This window comes from Apodemus sylvaticus, chromosome 16 (assembly GCF_947179515.1).
Source record: "Apodemus sylvaticus chromosome 16, mApoSyl1.1, whole genome shotgun sequence".
Classification (NCBI taxonomy): Eukaryota; Metazoa; Chordata; class Mammalia; order Rodentia; family Muridae; genus Apodemus; species Apodemus sylvaticus.
In genome coordinates this window covers 48,855,024-48,871,986 of record NC_067487.1, presented here as the reverse complement: position 1 = coordinate 48,871,986, position 16,963 = coordinate 48,855,024, and the positions used below count along the sequence as shown (strand labels likewise).

General features: G+C 44.0%; 1 protein-coding gene and 1 pseudogene across 1 annotated transcript in view; both read right to left on the bottom strand.

Annotated features, from left to right (window-relative positions):
• Window positions 1–16,963, bottom strand: part of Gpbp1 (GC-rich promoter binding protein 1) — a 722,682-nt gene that overhangs the window by 196,051 nt on the left and 509,668 nt on the right. The window lies entirely within an intron of this gene.
• LOC127666661 (60S ribosomal protein L37-like) lies at window positions 3,756–4,141 on the bottom strand (annotated as a pseudogene).

Sequence of the window (16,963 nt, the reverse complement as noted above, 5' to 3'; positions counted from 1 at the left end):
GTACTGGATTACAAGCATGGCTACCTTGCCTATATCTCTCCACTTTCTTTCTTTCTTTTTTTCTTTAAAGATTTCTCTATTTATTGTTATATCTAAGTACACTGTAGCTGTCTGCAGACACACCAGAAGAGGGCATCAGATTTCATTATGGTTAGTTGTGAGCTACCATGTGGTTGCTGGCATTTGAACTCAGGACCTTTGGAAGAACAGTCAGTGTTCTTAACCACTGAGCCATCTCTCCAGCCCTCTCCACACTTTCTTTATCAATCCTGGAGATCAACCCCAGGTCTCACAAACTAAGCAAGCACCCTGTGCCTCCTCAGATGCCTCTCCAATTGTTAAGAACATTCCCAGACATCCAGAGGAGTTGGAGGATGGTCGAGTGAGTACCCACAGAACAGACACCATGACATTAGCAGTGATTTAGCCTGATGGTTCTCTTTCTCTCCAGAAATTACTTTATTTAAAGTCAGTTGTGACTATCAACTATGTACTTCATCAAGGTTGACAGTCAGGGTATGGCGGGGTGGGGTCTGGGCTCAAGTAGAGCAAAGTCTTCTTAGAGACACGGTAGGCAGGGTGGATTATCACCATGGCTCCTGGGAATAGAAGAGGCTCCCTGTACTTAGCTGACTCTCAAGTAAGATGGTGCTTCTTCCAGCACATGCACACTGAGCTCTGTTTTAGCTTTAAACGGTTTAAAGGAGACAGAGTGAATCCTTAACTCCGCCCACTCTTATGCATGAACAATTCCTTCCAGTGATTTCAGGAGCAAATCCTCACTGTAGTGTCCTATGGCAAATGCATAGTCAAAGGCAGAACTGGCATTTTGCTCCTTCCTCTCAGCATATTAAGTGCTGTCATTATTTTATAATGTGTATTGGGGAGTAATAAGGAAGTGGTTAAGGTATTTCAATATTTTGCTTGTGACTTGATGCATAATAAAATGCTCCCTTTCCAAGGTGAAGGATGTTAACTATCACAGTAACACTTGCTAATAATTGTAAAGTGTCCCACACATACACATTATAATAATGGTTATCTGCTCCAGAAAAAAAAATAATTCCTTTAAGGTTCTTATAAAATCTACCCAATTTTCATGCTGTGGTGCTCCCGACCTATCTCATACACAAATGCAGAATTCACGCCACTTAATCAGAGGGTAGATGATAGAAGAGAGAAACCATTCATTAGAAAGCTACAGATGTCTTATCTTTGTTTCAGAACACACCAGAGAATTTAATTCAAAGTTCTAGAAAAAAATATTGACAGACAGATGGGATACGAACTTAATGAACCAGCAACGAAACAGCACTCTCTAATCTATCAGGGCCCTCTCTGGCACTTTCCCTTTTTTTTTTTTATAACCAATTATCTGTTGTACAGTCAACACATGACAAATCCTCAACGATAATGTCTGACGTTAGACAGAAGTGACTGGAACCAAACAATGAATCCCAAAACAGTAAGAGCCAGCTGTTTTAGGTAAAAGTAGCTTGGCTTTACCATAAAAACTGTGCAGTGACCTTGTTCTTTAGAAAAAAAAAAACAATTAACGTGTATGCATGTGATGTGGGTGCCTGCCCAGCCCAGATGAGGGCATCAGAACCCCTGAGATGCCTGTTGTGGGTGGTAGCAGCCAAGCTCACGTCCTCTGGATTAGCAGTTATCACTTATAACCAGTGAGCCCTATCTCCACCTCAAGTGACCTGATTCCGTGGCCTGTGTTTCTGCTGTATTGCAGGTGGGGTGTTGTTCACTGGTTTCAGCGAGTTTCTAATCCCTTGCCTCTGTTCTGATTTGCCAGGGGTTGCTCCAGGTGGGTTGGGCTCAAAGCTCTTCACTCTACTCAGTTGCCTAGGAGATACTGGTGTGGACCGTGATGTCCATCATGTGAGTTGGTCCAATGTCAGTATTTCACCAACCCCTTCATTCTGTCCTAGTAAGTCATGGGTCAGGAGGCACAAGGGACCCGTATCCCATAACTAAGGACCCATATCCTACAACTAAGGATAGCTATTGTGAGGCTGATCCTCCCCGCAACACCCCCTCTCCATCATATGGAAGATTGCAGCTTCTGATTTGATAGGAAGGAGGTCATAGGATGTCAGAAAAAAGATTTGGTGGTGTAGCTTTTTTCTTTTCTTTTCTTTTCTTTTCTTTTGTTTTCTTTTCTTTTCTTTTCTGAAACAGACTTACTGTCTGTTTCTGTCCCTCAAAATATAGCAATTCTCCTGCCTCAGCCTTCCAAGTGTTGGAAATACAGGTGTGAGCTACCATGCCTGGCTTTGAGGACTACTTTTATAACACTCAAGGTGAACTGAGAGAGCAGGTAGTTTGTGAATGTGTGTGTGTGTGTGTGTGTGTGTGTGTGTATGTACATTTTGCATATACCAGGTAGCTTCATTGAACTGAGGGAAACTTCACCAAGTGGTCCTGGCCCCTGAGATCTCACTCAGGCAAAGGAAAATTTGTCTTAGACTCATACTGTTTACTAATACATCAACCATATTTGTAATAAATGTGCTATTCAGACCATCATAAGTAGAACTGACTGAGTGCTTCACATCACACAGAAGGCTGAAGATTTCCCGAACTCCCAGGGTAGGAAGGTGGTATTGCTGACTAAGAACTAACACCCTGTGTAAGAGTGCTTAGGGACTGAAATCTGAAGGTAGGGATGATGGGTATCTCTATGTTCTGGGCTATTCACGTGGCCATGACAGAATCCAGTGTCCCGTGGCAACGACCATAATTTGTTTTTGTCTGTAGATGTATTGAACAATTATCAAGGATGCATTGCAGTTTCGGGTACAGACTAAGACAGTGTCAGAGCAGGTCTTAGAAGCCCCACATTTTATCTTCACTCCATTAACTGTTGCCTCATCTCTGTTTCACTCAATTCCTCATCTGCAAAACAAACTTGATTATATCCTGTCTCTTAGCTTCCTCCTGGCTCCAATATTCCGTGACTTCGGGGCTTCCCATGTTGATTAAGCGCAGAGCAAATTTTTAATATCTTCAAAACCCTCCATCCTGCTTAGCGACATTTGTTTCATCCTATCGAGTACCATGCCTCCCTTGGATGCTTCCCAAAGTGAAAATTCCACCCCGTTATGGTCCTTAATCTCCGTCTCCACAACAGATGGAGCCCACTGAGGCAAATCGAGCCTGAGCTCTCAAAGCTCCCTTATTTATTTTGTTAATAGCTTTATTGAAGTAAAATTGACGTACAGTAAGACGTACAATTTAGTGTGTGTAATTTGTTAGGTTCTGGCATACGGACACAACTGTGAGACTATCACCACAATCAAGTGGTGTCCAGGGCAAGTGTCCAGCTCCCCTCCCCCATTTCTTCCTGTCTTAGAGTAGTCTGTCCTGCCCGCCCTTGTACCAACCCCAGCATGTAACTCTGGGAACCACGACCGTGCATCCTGCCGATGCTGACTCTGCATTTTCTATTCTTTTCTTTTGCTTTCTTTCTTTTTCTTTTCTTTTTTCTTTTTTCTTTTTTTTTTGTTTTTTGTTTTTGTTTGTTTCTTGTTTTTATTTTTGGTTGTTCGAGACAAGGTTTCTCTGTGTAGCCCTGGCTGTCCTGGGACTCACTTGTAGATCAGGCTGGTCTCAAACTCAGAGATCTGCCTGCCTCTGCCTTTCGAGTGTGTGTGTGTGGGGCTCAGCTGCCTGGCTGAGTCTACATTTTCTGAAACTTAATATAAACTAAATTATAAATTATAGTACTGCTCTGTCTGTTTTCAGTCACTATAATGGTTTTGTGATTTATCCATTTCTTTTTTTCTTTTTTCTTTTTTGAAACCAGAACATTTATTTTGTGACCGATTGAAATCCTCAGAAGAACTGGATGCTGCCACAGCTGCCCTCTTGGGTTTAGGCGTTGTTCCTGCACGGAATCCGTGTCTGAATCTGCGATAGACAATCTTTAGGTGCTGCATCCAACCAGTCCGGTAGTGTTTCCTCTCTTAGCCTTGGCACTGCAGTCATACCTTCGCTTGCGCTTGGCAGGGTAGCCACGTTTGCCGCAAGTCGACTTCTGAAGGTGGTAGGCCTTGGAGCCACAGCGGTGGCAGAGCATGTGCATCTTATTGTGACACTTTCCAAAGGATGACATTCCTTTTGTCATCTTGCTTCTACCAGCGAGGCCAAAGAGCTCTTTTTTTTTTTTTTTTTTTTTTTAATGGAAAGGGATAATACAAAAGAACTAGACAGCTGTCTATCAATGGCTGTCCTACAAGTTATCCATTTTTTTTGGTTGGTGAGAGAGCTGCCATCCCTGGGCTGGCCGATTGTATAAGAAAGCAGGCTGTGCCCAAGTCTGAAGAGAAATGGCGGAAGAGGGGACAGAGGGGAGAACGGGACGGGAGTGGAGGAGGATGGGAAACTGAGGCTGGGGTGTAACATACGAGAGAAGATACAAATTTAAAAATTAAAAAAGAAAGCAGACCGAGCCAGTCTCTTTTCTCTAGGCCTCTGCTGCTGTTCCTGCCTCTGGTTTCGTGCCCTGGGCCTTTCTCAGACCTCCCCTCATGACGGAGGTGAGCTGCACAGTGAGAGAAGCCCTGTCTCCCCACTCGCCTTTGGTCACCGTTTTCATCACAGCAATATAAAGTAAACCAGGGAATCTTATTTGTTTAAGTTTTTAAAACAGAATTTTTTTTCTTATTAATTCTTTGGCAGAGATCCTCCTGCCTCTCTCTCTGCTTCCTAAGTCTAGAATTAAAGGTATGTGTTACCATATGTTTTGTGTGTGTGTTGTTGTTGTTGTTGTTGTTGTTGATGATAAACCACCAAATCCATTAGCTGTTGCGGATTGGAAGGCTGACTTATTTTATGGAGTTGATTGGTCATGCGCAGGTTACCATAGCTAGGTGAGTTCCCGGTGCGACGGTCAGGTCATGTCTGTCTGTCCTTCAGCTCTTACCTTCTTTCTGCTCCTCAGTGCTCAGAGGGGGACATAGAAGCCTCGTTTGAGGCTGAGCATTCAACAGACACTTGTGCTCAGCACCCTAACCTGTCAGGGGTCTCTGCTTTAACTGTGGGCCACAGCCGCCCAAGCTTCTCTGGCCAAGGTACAGGGTAACACTAATTAATTAAATAATGCACATGCACATGCCTCTGTGTGTGTGTATGAGAGAGAGAGAAAGAGAGAGAGAGAGAGAGAGAGAGAGAGAGAGAGAGAACACATATGTGGAGGATGATGTGGAGGGGAGGCGTCAAACTCAGGTTGTCTGGCTTGGCAGCAAGGGCCTTCACCCCCTGAGCTATCTCACCAGTCATCTGTGTATCTTCCTCACAGATCATCTGTCCAAATATTTTGCCCACATTGTGTAATTGGGTTTTTGTTTTCCCAATACCGAGCTTTTATTTAATGAGTGTATGTTAATTATACAAAACAATGGGCTTCTTTATGACCTTCCCATTTATGTATATTACTGAGTCCTTTTGAATGGTGGTAAAATATGCATGACTTACAAGTTTCCACACCAGCTTTTTTCTAATGCGCATAGTGTTACTAAGAACTTTCACGTTGTACTTGTAAAACTCTTCTCACTGCAACACTGAAATCTAATTATGCAGTGACTTCCACTCCTCAGCTGTTCCAGCCTCTGGTGATCCATTCTTCTGTCCATCGCAGTGAACTTCACTACTCTTAAGGGCCGTGTGAACGGGGTTACATAGACTATGTAGATTATGTGGCGTTTAAATACTTGCATTAAATACTTACATGGACTCGGTATGGTGCCCAGTGTGTCCTAGAACTTCTGTGCTCAAGGCATCTTCTTGCCCCAGCCTCTGGAATCGCTGCTGCTATAGAGGATGTGTGCCCCGCCCTTGGCTGGCACTTGTCTTTTTTAGTTTAGTTTGTTGTTTTGTTTTGCTTTTTAATACAAGGCCTCATTGAGTCCAGCATTCTGAAGCTGGACTGTTTTGATCCCCCTGCCTCCACAGAAGAGTTCTAGAAGGTGTGCTCTCATGCCCAGCTGACATCTCTCTTTCCCTGTACCTGCCTTATTCCACATAGCTTGCAGTTCTGATAGATCATTTGTGCTGCAACATGTATCATAAGATCTTTCTTTTCTTTTTTTTTATTAGAGAGAACTTTATTCGATATATTTTTTATTTACATTTCAAATGATTTCCCCTTTTCTGGTCCCACACTCCCCGAAAGTCACATAAGCCCCCTTCCCTCCCCCTGTTCTCCCACCCACCCCTTCCTACTTCCCTGTTCTGGTATTGCCCTATACTGCTGCACTGAGTCTTTCCAGAACCAGGGGCCACTCCTCCGTTCTTCTTGGACATCATTTGATGTATGGATTATGTTTTGGGTATTCCAGTTTTCTAGGTTAATATCCACTTATTAGTGAGTGCATACCATGATTCATCTTTTGAGACTGGGTTACCTCACTTAGTATGATGTTCTCCAGCTCCATCCATTTGCCTAAGAATTTCATGAATTCATTGTTTCTAATGGCTGTATCTTTCTTTTCTAATGCTGAATAATATTCTGTTGTTTATCTGTTCATTCCCTGATGCACACTTATTTCAAGTCTGAATTTTGATTGTTTTTGTCTAGTGCTCCTAGAATCACAGGTGCACATCCATAAGTTTGAGCCAGATGTGGTGGTCCCAACACTGAAAAAGCCGAAGAAGAAGGGTTGCCATGAGTTCAAGGCCAGCCTAGGGTACATAGTGAATTTCAGGCTAGCCTGAGCTATAGTACAAAACCCTGTCTCAAAAAAACAACCTAAAAAAATCCAAATAAGACTTTAGATCTTTACCTACATCTTGTTTTGTCTCATTTCAAGGTAGGGTCTCACTGTATAGCCCTGGCTGTCCCAGAACTCACTATTTAAACCAGGTTAGCCTCAAACACACAGAGATCCACCTGCCTTTGCCTCCCCAGCAGTGTGATTAAAGGGGTGTGTCATTTCACCTGACTTTTGCCTGCATTTCTTTTTAAAATGAAAGTTTTTTATTCACACACTTTTATTTCGTGTATGGGTGCATGTGCATGTGCACACACATGTGGCTTGTGACAGCATAACTGCCTTGCACATAGGTACTGAGGACCAAACTCAGATCGTCACGGCTGAGTGACAAGCACTTCTCTGACTGAGCCATCTCCCAGCCAGCGGTTCTTATGGTTGAGTTTAGTTAAGCGCTCTGGATATAAAACTTTTACCAGTCACATTTTCCTTCCTGCCTGTGGCTTCTCATCTTCTTAACATCTCTCGAAGAACAGACCTGTAGGCTCCGTGCAATCAATGTTTGTTTCCTTGTTTCTTATCTAAGACACGAATGCTTAGCATAAAGTGGGGGATGGGCTCCTCTTGTTTTCCTGCAGATGTTTTGGGCTTTGGGCTTTGCGGTGAGGGCTACACTTCCTGAAGTCTGGCCACAATTCATCTGTGCTTGTGATCACCCAAGGGCTCCTGCAAGGATGGTGGGGAGGCTGCTGTTTCTCCACTGTGGTCTTTTTGCACCTTGGTCTAGAGGGCGTGCAGTCCGTCTGAGTGTGCAGTCTGTCTGGGTGTTAGAGTCAGTTTCAGTCAGCTTCTTAGCGAACCTTGGGAAGAGGTTATGTCTGAGTTCTCCAGTTTCATTTTGTGACATGAATCATTTCAGATTTGTCAAGGCTTGGGCAGATGAGATGGCCCGGTGTGGTGAAGGCACCGGCGGCCCAGCCCAAAGATCTAAGCTTGGGCTTCAGAACCCTCATTCTAGACGGACAGAACTGACTTCCTAAGTTGTTCTCAGACTTTCACTGGTGAGATGTGGCACCCAAGTGTATCTGCATGCACACACCCATGCACACACCCATTCACACACACACACAAAGAAATGCAATGCAGATTTTCATAAAATAAAGTAAAAATTGCAAAGATTAGTATTTTGTGTACAAGATGGTGTCTCTTGGTAAATAAAATGTATTCAAATCTCCTATTTGGGATCTGAATAGTCTGTAAATGTTAATTTGGTTATGTTGGTTAATAAGTATTTAGGTCTTGTGTCTTTATTGACTTCTTCTTCACTATTATTAACTATTGGAATTGGGTTATGTTGCAGGAAATATTAAAAAATGATCCTGCCATGTCTCCTGCCCCGCCAGGCCACAACACCATGCCCTGGCAGGGTCCAGCTCGGCCTGTTCTCCCTCTGCCAGCCAGTTCCACAGCAGCTCAGCTGTGCTCTCTCTCCGCTATAGACCTCTGTAGTCGGGGGTGGGGGGGAGTGGGGGGTGGGGGGGTTGGGGGGTGGGGGGGGTGGGGGAGGGGTCCACATTCCAGTAACCAAGTAAGACAAAACTCTTGAAGCTTAATTAATTCATCAGACTTATGTATAAATAATATTACAATTTACAAGATGCCACAGTAATTTTTAAAATTTATTTATTGTTATATGTAAGTACACTGCAGCTGTCTTCAGACACACCAGAAGAGGGCGTCAGATCTCATTAAAGATGGTTGTGAGCTACCATGTGGTGGCTGGTATTTGAACTCAGGACCTTCAAATAATACCAGTGCTCTTAACTGCTGAACCATCTCTCCAGCCCGATGCCACGGTAATTTAAGAGACAATTGATAATGATAATTTATCCCCCCCCCCCTTTTTTTTTTTTTGGTTTTTTGAGACAGGGTTTCTCTGAGTAGCCTTGGCTGTTCTGGAACTCACTCTGTAGACCAGGCTAGCCTTGAACTCAGAAATCTGCCTGCCTCTGCCTCCTGGGTGCTGGGATTAAAGGCATGCGCCACCACTACTCAGTATATCCCAATATTTCTAACCTTATAAAAACTTAGCTATTTGTGGCTAGTAAATGCCACATAGGTTCACATCTGAAGCCATCTTGGTTCTCTTCCCTTCTCCTCCTGCGACCTCTGTCCCCACAACTCCTAGCTCCACCTCCCAACAGTGTTAGTGAAATCTCTGATTATAATTGTGGATTTGGCTTGCTCCTTGTAGTTCTATGTACTGGCTGGTTTTGTGTGTCAACTTGACACAGGCTGGAGTTATCACAGAGAAGGAGCCTCCCTTGAGGAAATGCCTCCATGAGATCCAGCTGTGGGGCATTTTCTCAATTAGTGACCAAGGGGGAAGGGCCCCTTGTGGTTGGAGCCATCCCTGGGCTGGTAGTCCTGGGTTCTATAAGAGAGCAGGCTGAACAAGCCACGGGAAGCAAGCCAGTAAGAAACATCCCTCCATGGCCTCTGCATCAGCTCCTGTTTCCTGACCTGCTTGAGTTCCAGTCCTGACTTCCTTTAGTGATGAACTGCAATGTGGAAGTGTGAGCTCAATAAACCCTTTTCTCCCCAACTTGCTTCTTGGTCATGATGTTTTTGCAGGAATAGAAACCCTGACTAAGACATTCTATATGTCTTTTTTTTTTTAACTGTTTTTTTTTTTTTTTTAACTTTTTCTTTTCTTGAGTCAGTGTCTCACTGTGTAGCACTGGCTGGCCTCGAACTTCCTATTCTCACACTTCCTATGCTCAGCCTCCTGATTATCACAGGTGTCACAGGAGTGTTCCAGCATGCCTGTTCCCTTCATGTTTACTTGAAGCTTTCTTATTGAGCTCATAAACGTTTAGGATTAGTGTGTACTCGTGATTGACTGGACTCTTATTATTATGAATTCATGCCTTTTTCCCCCCAGTGCTATTCTTTACTTTTAAATTCTCTTTGTTTTGATTTTGGTTTTGAGACAGTATCTCATCATACGTCTCTAGCTGGTCTGGGCCTTCCTGTGGAGAAGAAAGAAAAGAATTTCTTTAAAGGCCATAGATGCATGGAGTTAGGAACCCACCCTCAGAACCTCTCTCGCTCGCTTCAACCCTCTCCTAACCTAAAAGATCGTATCTCTGCTGTTCCCAGACACAGGGACTCTGGGAACTCAGGGCTTTAAATGACTTTTACAGAGCATGAGATTCAGTCCACAGCACAGCTTATGAGCCAATATTGATAGGTTAGACTCTCTGTGTTTTAATTAGGGTGTCTAAACATGTACGGCTTCCAGTTGTTGATGCAGTTGGATTTGAATTTGCCATGTTGATATTTGTTTTCCATTTCCCCATATGGCCCTTGTTTGCTTTGCTCTGTCTCTGTCTGAACAAAGCTGGGAAAACCTGCAAGAATTCTTGCTTTTTGCCCTGTTTTCAGTGACCGTCCTTGGGGCTGGATTTGTGCCCTCTAGTCCCCACCCCCACCCCCCCCATCCATTGCTCAGTACGGCTGCCGTTTCTACTCCCAGACCATGGGGGCAGTTCACTAAACATGAGAGAATTCAAACTAGAATAATTCTAAAACACCCGGGAAGGCCAAATGAAGCACTTTAAGAGCTTATTTTACCCAATTATCCAACTTTATTTCCAAAATCTTTTCTCATCTCTTCTTTCTATTTTCTCTTCAATCAATGTCTATTTGCTCCTTCTTTTCTTTTTTAGTTTCCTTCCTTCTTAATGTGTGTGTGTGTGTGTGTGTGTGCATACGTGTGTATGAGTAAGGTACCCATGCCATGGTATGGAGAGAAGGGGACAATGTGCAAGAGTTGGTTCTCTTCATCGGTGTGTACATGGGCTTCAGGACAGAGCCCAAGTCTCTGGGCTCACAGGGCCAGTGCCTTCCCCACTGAGCCGTCTTGTAGGCCTCTCTTTAATCTTAGGTCTAGATTTGTTCACACTTAAAAGACCTCAGCTCTGACTCAGTCCCAACATGTATTTTTTTTTTTTCTGAGACAGGGTTTCTCTGTATAGCCCTGGCTATCCTGGAACTCACTCTGTAGTCCAGGCTGGCCTCGAACTCAGAAATCCACCCGCCTCTTCCTCCCAAGTACTGGGATTAAAGTCATGTGCCACCACTGCCCGGCTCCTTTATATTTTTCTATTTACACACAAGTCCTCCCCACCCCCTAACCCCACTCCCCCCTCCCCCCCCCCCCATGAAATTTTCATGGCTTCGTAAAGCTTCCGTGCCTGCTATGTAAGTCCTGACCTGGCTCCCACCCCTTACCCCAAGAGGTAAGGTTCCCTCCTCCACGGAGTTCTCTGCTTATTTTGTGAGAGAGTCAACATTTACCATACTAAAAATATTCCCTTTGTCCTACCAGGGGCTAAAAGTCTTGAGGCTAGAGAAACCATACATTATTGAAAAGTCTCTTTCACATTGTTCAAAAACAAAAACAAAAACAACCCAAAAGGTTCTTTATTATTATTATTATTTGAGAATTTCATATACAAACTCCACTCTCTATCCTCCAACATCTCCCTTACCCTCCCATCACCAGCATCTTTCCCACCTGACCTCTGAAACCAGAGACTGAACCTCCGACTTCATGCGCGCTCAAACACCCAGGCCCATGGCCTGGTGGTAAGAGGAGGTCCTTGCTTGCAAACAGCAGCAGTAGATTCTGAGGAACTTAATCAGAGAAGCAAGTATTGGAAGAATAGCATATAGTTAATAGAGCTGATGGGAAGGCTGTGGATAAACTCAGCAAAGGCCCAGGGTGCAAGGGCAGTCAGGAGTTACCACCACTGCTCATGGGTCACCTCTGTGGTCCTTGGCACATGGTTCCCCTGGCTTCTCTCTGAGTGTGTCCCATCTGCAGTACAGAGGCACTGGGAAGTTTTAGCAAATTGATTATACTGGGCATCTGTCTTAGTCAGGGTTTCTATTCCTGCACAAACATCATGACCAAGAAGCAAGTTGGGGAGGAAAGGGTTTATTCAGCTTACAGTTCTGCATTGCTGTTCATCACCAAAGGAGGTCAGGACTGGAACTCAAGCAGGTCAGGAAGCAGGAGCTGATGCAGAGGCCATGGAGCGATGTTTCTTACTGGCTTGCTTCCCCTGGCTTGCTCAGCCTGCTCTCTTATAGAACCCAAGAATACCAGCCCAGAGATGGTACCACCCACAAGGGGCCCTCCTCCTTGATCACTAATTGAGAAAATGCCCCCACAGATGGATCACATGGGGGCACTTCCCCAACTGAAGCTCCTTTCTCTGTAATAACTCCAACCTGTGTCAAGTTGACACACAAAACCAGCCAGTACGGAATCTGTAACATCTCAAGTCTCTAAAGGACAGTGAGAGAGAACACAAACCCCTTCGTTTCCTATTGTGGGATGACTTTGAAAGTAACCGTTTAACCTCCAGGCTGTGGGATCTTGCCCAGGTGAAGACACAACTGTGGCTTCGACTCTAGTTTCCCACAACTCTCCTGGGTCTCATTTTCCCTGTGTCAGCCTTATTTGTAGCATAGATAACCTTATGGCTGCAAAATGTCTGCCAACTAGGAATAGGAGTTTCTCTCTTCGTTCTGGGCAGCATCTTATTTCTACCCACTAAGGTTCACCAGGAGAATGTCACTGACTGACCTGAAAATGGTCCTTAAACCACTTCCTGCCAAGAAACAGCAGGGAAGGGGAGAAGGAAGTTTGTAGCACATTCATCCCGGATGCCTGGGGCAGAGGAGGTGTGGGGGGAAGCCAGTGGTTCCTGTTTCAAGCCTCTGGCTGGCTGCACCTGTACGTATCAGGCAGCCCTGCACCTATAACATGGGGCAAGAAGAGGAGAAACTTCCTCTCCTGCTCCTTTGGGGATCCCAGTACCTTTGTATACAACTATCACTATATACTAGATAGGTGATTCCCCAAGGGACGAGGCTGTTTCTATGTGAGAACAGATGGTGACCGCAAAGACAGAATGGGGACGGCATTAATTTCCATCCTGTCATTAGCGGTTCTTGGGGTATTAAAATTCACACTTGCTCAAGTTACTGATTCCATTTTATGGAAGTCCATGTTCTCCTAAGATATATAAATATACTTACGAAGTAAATACAAAATATTACACTCTAAAATAGAATATAATACAAATTATGATATATTTGATGATCTTTATTATGGAAACTTGCTAGTAAATAAACACATCACACACCAAAATTAACGATTTATTTAAAAATAAATTTAACTTTACTGAAGAATAAGGCTAGTCCAGTTTCTATTCATCTTCCCTTCCCTTCATTTTTAAAAAAGATATATTTATTTATTATATGTAAGTACACTGTAGCTATCATCAGACAGAAGAGGGCATCAGATCCCATTACGGATGGTTGTGAACCACCATGTGGTTTCTGGGATTTGAACTCAGGACCTTCAGAAGAGCAGTCAGTGCTTCTAACCGCTGAGCCATCTCTCCAGCCAGCATCTCCCCTTCTTATGAGCATGTGCCCTTAGTGTAGCATACTCATCAAAGTCGATAAATTGTACATCATAATTGATTTTAATTAATGCACTTGATTTCCCCAAGTTTTTATCTGGTGTCTTTTTCTTGTCCTGGGGTCCCATCAGGAAAGAACTGAGTTGTCTGTCGTCTTTTCTTCAGGCTCTTCTTGACTGTGAGTTTTTCAAACCGTATCTTTTGGTGTTTCTGACTATTTGAGGTGAATTGATAGGCTATTCTGGAGAATGTTTCTTTTGCTGGCACTGCTGTGGTATTTTCCTGTGACTAGACTACAGGGATATATTTGGGGGAGGAAAGTCACAGGGGTAATAGCCTGTCACATCATATAGTAGGACCATGCTGCTGTGGACCCTGTCATGGTGGAGTTCATCAGGTAACAGAGGTAACAGGACGTTATACAGAGCTGGTGTGTGACAGGTAGAGCGGCTTCCTTAATGACAAAGTGGCTTCCATTTCAGACTCATCTTCCCCAAGGAGATGGGCAGCAGAAGATGAATGCGGCAGGCCAGGAATTGTGGTTCTCAGAAAGGAAGGCCTCCGAAGTGGGGCCTTGGCTGGTGTCAGGGGGAAGTTAGACCAGGAAGGCCGAACGCTCTGAACCAACCAGAGCTATGTTTAAATTGTAAAACGATGCAGGTGCTAGGGATACAGCTCACCTTTGAGTGTCTGCTTAGCATGCCCAAGGCCCTGGGCTTGATCTCCAGCACTGCAAGCAAACAAGGAACACACAGTGGTGGTGGTGGTGGTGGTGGTGGTAGATGTAGTGGTTTGAATGAAAATGCGCTCCCCAGTAGTATCATAGGAGTACTTCTATTGGAAGGTGTGGCCTTGTTGGAGTAGGTGTGGTCATGTTGAGGAAAGTACCTGGGGAAGGACTTGAGGTTTCAGATGCTCAAATCAGGACCAATCCATCTCTCTCCCTGCCGCCTGCCTAGAGGTAGAACTCTCACCTACCTCTCCAGGGCTGTGTCTGCCTGTGTGCTGCTGTACTTCATCCCATTGTGATAATGGGCTGAACCTCTGTTTTGTAAGCCAGCCCCGATGAAATGTCTTTTCATTATAAGGGATTTCATGGTCATGTTGTCTTATAGAAACCCTAACCCTGTGGGGTTCTTCCATAACAATTGTTAATGGAGAGTTTAGAGATACACGAAAAAGTAGGGTAGCCTCACAAGCCCCAACACTCATACCTCACTCATCACTCAAAATTATTGGAATTCAGCTAACCCTGCCTGGTGAGATCCCAGCTAGCTTTTTCCTGTGTTATTCCATGCTCTCGGGTTTACTTTATTTTGTGTGTGTGACTGTTTTGCCTGCCTGTATGTGTATGTGCCATCGGCATGCCTTGTGCATATAGAGGTCAGAAATGGGAATCAGATTTTCTTGGACTGGTGTTTCAGATAGTTGTGAGCCACCAGCTGGGTGCTGGAAATCAAAGCCAGTTGACTGAAAGACCAACAAGTGCTCTAAACTGCTGATCCCAACTCTCCAGCCCACTTCCTATATTATTTTGAGGCAAATACCCTATAATGCATTAGGGTGAAGTGAAGGAAATCGAGAGACTGTTCTTTGGATTATCCAGAGTTAGAACTCTCCTAATGAGCTATGCCCTGGGCAAGATGCAGTGTAGCAAGGTAGTTTTGTACATTATAAACTCTGGATTCATGGCTTGTGACACAAGTCTGGTCATTCACCGGAACCTAGGAGAAGAGGGTGAACTAAACAGATAAGGCCAGTGCAATAGGTAAGGGGCAAGCTTAACAAAGCGCAGATTAATACTATGTGTAAATACCAAAGGCCTGAGACAAAGAAAATGAGTTGGTGGTAGGTGTGTCTTGTGCAATCTCAGACCACACTGTACACACTTCCTTTGTGGTAATTACTGTCACCACAGTCAAACAGTCACTTCTCCAATCATTAGTAATTATTTATCTCCTTCACTTCACAATACATTTTATGAGGAGGTAGGTTGTATCTGTCTTATCATCCCAAATCCTACACTGACAGACATAGTAAATATTTATTGAGTAAATGAAGGGTCACGAACCAATTGTGCACTGGGCTCTTTTGCATAATGTGCTCCTCATTCTGGCTTAAACTCTATTTTGTGCCTTCAGATTCACCAGCTGCTTCATGTTTGCATAAATTAAGTCCCACTGACAGTCATCTTACCTGTGGCTTTTTGTACGCAAGCTTTGATCAGAGTGTCATAGACAGAGCCAAAACTTTAAGTCCTTTGGTTTTTGTTCTGATTTTCTGTTTTCTTTTTGGTTTAGTTTGATTTGGTAACTTTCACATAAAGAAAAGCTGGCAGCAAAGAGAACTGCAGTTTTATATTAGTAACTCTCATGCTTTTTCCCATGACGGTTTCTCTGTGCAGCCTGCCTGTCCTGGGACTTGCTCTGTAGAGCAGGCTGGCCTTGAACTCACAGAGATTCACCTGCCTCTGCCTCCTGAGCCCTGAGATTAAAGCCATGCAACCCATAACAAGCAACCAACATCAAATTCTCAAAGTACCAGAGAAAGAAAATCTAGAATGCAGCCTTTCTTTGTCTTCTTCTTCCTTCCTTCCTTTCTTATCTGTCTATCTATCTATCAATTTATTTATTATAAGACTGGATCTTACTATGTAGCCCTGGCTGGCCTAGAACTCAATCTGTATAGCAGGCTGACCTCAAACCCACAGTGATCTATCTACCTACCTCTTCCTCTGTAGGTTCCCAACCAGGCTGCCACGACCTTGGCTTGGGACCTAGGGACTCCACCTCTCTTTTTGGCCTGAGTTTTTCAGATATTGTGATGATAAATCCCAGTTTTGTTTAATGGACTTGATCAAGTCCTTTGGCCAATACAAAAATCTAAGTGGGTCTTTCAGGAAAAGTCACAATCCCTGCTCCAGAGAGAACACACACAAAGTATCCTTCTGTACTCTGGGAGAAAGACAAATTGCAAGTGTCCTTCCTACCTGTTGCTCTTCTCCCTGGTATGTCAAAAGGCCCAAAAGAAAGGCTTAGAGGTTAGAGAGATGGTTCAGTGGTTAAGAGCACTGACTACAGAGGATCCAGGTTCAATTCTCAGCAACCACATGGTGGTTTATATCTGTCACTCCAACTCCAGAGGATCTGACATCCCCTTCTGTACTTTGTGGGCATTAGGAATGCATGTGGTGCATAATCACTAATGCAGCCAAAGCACTCATACACATAAAGTACAAATCTTTAAAAGAGAGTGAGAGAAAGAGGAGGGAGAGGAGGATTTATTTTGGCTTATGGTTTGAGTGAATATAGTCCATCCTGGTTGGTAAGGCATGATAGTGGGAACATGGAGCGATTGGTCACAAGGTATTTGCACTCAGTAAACACAGACAGACCAATGTTGATGTCCTTTTGCTTTCTTCTTTTTATTTAGTCCCAGACTCTAGACCGTGGGATGGTGCTACCCAGATCCAGGGTGTGTCTCTGTGAGGGTGCTCTCACATACACATACCTTCTCATTGATTGAAAACTCAGTCAAGTTGGCCTTGAAGATTAATCATCACGGTAGCAGTCAGCCCACGGCCATGAGCTCTAAAGGATCTTCCACGTCCTCAGATGCCAACCTGAAAATTACATCCAATGTATCCACACATCCCTCACTGCCTCGTTTTCCTATCTGGGTGTAGATTTATTTCATAGGTTATTGTCTAATCAACTAAAACTCTTCTAAATACTT